Here is a 4,197-nt window from a genome sequence, read left to right on the forward strand (position 1 = left end):
TCAGAAAGACACAAAGTAAACTAGAATATATTTTTTAAAGATTTATTTATTTATTATATGTAAGTACACTGTAGCTGTCTTCAGACACACCAGAAGAAGGCGTCAGATCTCGTTACGGATGGTTGTGAGCCACCATGTGGTTGCTGGGATTTGAACTCCGGACCTTTGGAAGAGCAGTCGGGTGCTCTTACCCACCGAGCCATCTCACCAGCCCGTGAACTAGAATATTAAACAATCGGGAACCAAGGATTAAAAGTTAACAAAATCAGGATGGGAATAATAGGTGACTGAAAGAATCTGATTCAATGTGTTTCTCCTTCCGGGATCGGGAACACTAGGTGAGAGAAAGACTCTCATGCAGTGCATCTCTCCTCCCGGGATCGGATCCAGCCATTCTTCACTATTCTTTCAGAAGGCTGTTCTCCATTTCTCCATCAGGTTTAGTGTATCTGGTTTTACATTGATGTCTTTGGTTCATTTTGGAGTTGAGTTTCAGGAAGGATGATATTTGGATTCATCTATATGCAGACAATCCAGATTGACTGGCACCATTTTTTGAAGACGTTGTTTTCCCCCCAGTATGTGTTTTTGGTCTCTTTATCAAAAACCAGGTGTCCCTAGGCATGTGGGTTTATGTCTGGGTCTTCAGTTCTATTCCATTGATCAATGTCTGAGGTTTTTGTCAGTTCCATGTGTTTTTTTATTATGACGACGATAGCTCTGTAGTACAGCTCAAAATGAAGGATAGTGATACCTCCCACAATCTTATGTTATTCAAGATTGTTCTAGCTATCCTGGGATTTCTGTGTTTCCAGTGTGTCACCAATGTTTGTACCTAGCAATGAGACATAACCTCACTGTTCTAGAGAGTGATACCACACCCAAGATGTGACTTTAAGGTGCCCTCAGTCATCAGTCATTGTTTCTTATCCCTGAGCAAATTATCAGATTGAGCTAATGCTATATATGAAATATGAAGCATATTATGAAATATGAAGACAAAAATTCAAGTTTCTGCAATTCAACAGTATCCTTTGGAAGTTGAGGCTGAAAACCACACATATAATCCCATTTCTTGAGTTCTTTAATTACATTTTTATTTTTTTATTTTTGGTTTTTTGAGGCAGGGTTTTTCTGTATAGCTCAGGCTGTCCTGGAACTCACTTTGTACACCAGGCTGGCCTCGAACTCAGAAATCCACCTGCCTCTGCCTCCCGAGTGCTGGGATTAAACGCGTGCGCCACCATGCCCGGCTCACATTTTTATTTCTTAAAATATATCAATATCAACATATATTCCAGGACCTTTGCTTGCCATGTTGTAAATACAGCAGGTCATCATACTTAAACAGGAATACCAATGAGTCCTTGCTGGGATAGGAGCAGCATAGTGTGGCTACTTGTCTTGGAAATAGTTTCTGGTATATTAGTTACTTCTCTGTTGTTGGGATAAAAAGTACCATGGCCGACTACAAACTGGAGGGAAAAAACTGTTTGTGTTAGTATAGGGTTCCAGCGGGAGAGTTCCTAAGAGGAGGAGAGGGGTCATGGAGCAGGAGGGAACAGCAGAAAAGTGGGGGATTACATTTCTATTCTTGTGCAGGAAGCTGATACTGAGCAGCAGGTGGGGTGAAGCCTATCTCCAGTGACTTTCTCCAGCAAGGCTGCACCTCCAAAGTATTCCACACCCTCCCCACAACAGAAGCCCTGAGTGGGTACTGAGTGCTCAATCACACGAGCCTATAGTGGACACTTCTCATTCAAACCACAATACTTGGGAACCAGAAAGACAAATTTGGATTATTTATCATTCGGTGCATATTTTAGATATTTTAAAAGATCATTTATAGAAAGGCTCTGCTAAAAAAAAAACAAACATAAATGCATGTGTCCAGATTATTAAATAAAACATTGATACAAAAACATAACTCTCACCTCAAAGGGAATAAGACATTTTTTTTTCTGGAGTCAAATATGATCGACAGTGGCCAGGGAACACAAAATCACAAAATTGTATGTTCAATGTGGAAGCAGTTTCACAAAATTTTTTATAGCAATGGAACAGAGACAGCCGCGAATCGAGATCCTTTTCAAACTCATTGGTGGAAACACTGCGTAGTCAGGTCAAAGAACAGTGGGGATGCCTCTGCCTCAGGTCTCAGTTGCCATCTGCCCACACTCTCAGCTTTCTGGTTGGTAGGAAAGTAGCTCTCTGTACATTCCAAAGGATTTACTTAACGGTCACAAAGCTGTTAGGGTAGATCCAGGAGAGGGTAATGCACGGTCATTAAGAGGGATAAGGTCCCCCGGGAAAATTTGTCTCTGGACTTGCGGCATTCCAAAGGTCAATAAAACTTTTAATCAGCCAATCGGCCTTGCCAAACCTTCAGTGGAAAGTTTGGCTTCCTTCTGGCAGCTTCCATTCCCCAAGGCAAGGCCAAATGTGTGGCTGTGGAGAGCATCATGGATGCTGTGTAGAGGGGACCTACCTGACCCACCAAGAGAAGGTGAGAGACCCTCCTAGAAAGGATGTGCACCCACACTGTGTACGCTGAAGATTAGCTTAGCAGTGAGCCAGACAAAGTCAGGAAGATAAGCTGGGGGAGGGTACTTCCGGTTTGTGTAACAGAAAAAAAAAAAAGCCTGAAGGCTGTGTGATACAGTTCCCATGCTAACATCCCACCTCGGTGGAATAAAAGAGTTAAATCGAGAAGACGGAGAAATCAGACTCAAATACCCTCACTGCTGCCCTAAAAAAGCTTGGAACTTATTCCTATGGGCAAAGAGGAACCACCGGGCAGATGGAGTATGCTCCAAACCAACCTAAGGCAGGAGGACTAAGGATAGTGAACAAGGGAGGAGGCATGGAGAGGCATTCTCCATGGGGAGAATGAAGAGGAGAATGGAGCCAGAAACATTCATGAGAATGAATGCCAGGAAGAGCTACCCATAGGTAGCCAACGCAGCCTTTGAACGGGACTGCAAACAGGAAGCACGGGGCTGAGAAGCAGAGCTGTGAACCTGAGCTGCCGGAGGGGTGATTCCAGTGGGACTACCCAAAGTGTTTGTGCAGTAGGGAGGACAGATCCAAGTTAGCGACCCAATCTAGGAAAAGTGCCCAGGGCACAGGTAAACGGTGCACACCACCAGGTGGTGTTCCACCGGGCACGGGGGCTGAGTTCAGCCAGCTGACTCCACTGTAGAGCCATCAGCACATGGAAGAGATGCCTGGCGCAGGATTCGCGATCTTTCTAATGAACTGTGAACCTAACATTTGTGGAAAACATTACACAATTTCTACAGTTTGTGGGCAGATGGCCTCATCCACAGCGCAATTGTAAGTGTAGGCCCTTAAGAACTAGATTATAGCTTTGCAGACGCTGTTGACTGCTTGTTGAAAACCAACGGACAGTTAAGGCTGCCGTGCATTGGCAGCTCTGTGCCTTCGCAGCGGCGGTAATGAGTTTTTTCTTTGAACTACCCTCTTGGTGTGTAATTTCCTCTGATGAGTACCTACAAGGTCTATGTTTCACATAAAACAGGACTTGGCTTTTCCCATGAACTTGACCCTGTGCGTTGGATGGAGACAATAGAGCTCTCTCACGTCTTTCGTGGATCTTTTTCAAAGCCTCAAATATTTTTGACCTTTGGACAATAATCACATTTCTCAGCCTTTGAGTTCTTTATCCCTGAAATCAAATCCTCATCCCCTGGGGAAAATGATAGCTTTGACGATTAGCATTTCCTGAGACATTCCACAGAATTCTCTCATTTTAAAATCTCTTTCATGTAAAATAATTTTTTGGATTTCTCCATGTTAAAAGTATTATCTACTTATGCTGAGAGAAATTAAAGTACATGGCTGGAGGTGGAACCAAAATCCTAAAGGTGCCTTTGTGTGGGTCAGGGATGTACAAAAGGGACGCACCTAACCCAATAAGGTCGTTCCCCTTTGTGTCTAGCCTCGGCTACTACTGACTGGAGATAGTAGAATATAACCATAGAGAAGTTTTGTTTGTTTTCTGTGAATGAAAGAAACTCTTTATAGTAGGATGAGGCGTCATGTCATGTCCTGCATCCACGTTGGACTCTTTTGTGTCAATCATGTGTTTGAAGACTGTCAGCTAATGTCTTCTCAAAGTTAACTGTGCAGTTCTCTAGAAACTTGAGTCCAGCATGAAATCATCCACAGTTTCTC

General features: G+C 43.4%; 1 long non-coding RNA gene across 1 annotated transcript; it reads right to left on the bottom strand.

Annotated features, from left to right (window-relative positions):
- Positions 1 to 2,017: 2,017 nt before the first annotated feature.
- On the bottom strand, positions 2,018 to 3,639 carry Gm39140. The gene is made up of 2 exons (XR_870236.1): positions 2,489 to 3,639; positions 2,018 to 2,248 (listed from the first exon to the last, which is right to left on the bottom strand). It is a non-coding gene; the product is annotated as a predicted gene, 39140 (long non-coding RNA).
- Between the last annotated feature and the right edge of the window lie 558 nt (positions 3,640 to 4,197).

This window comes from Mus musculus, chromosome 8, assembly GCF_000001635.26.
Source record: "Mus musculus strain C57BL/6J chromosome 8, GRCm38.p6 C57BL/6J".
Classification (NCBI taxonomy): Eukaryota; Metazoa; Chordata; class Mammalia; order Rodentia; family Muridae; genus Mus; species Mus musculus.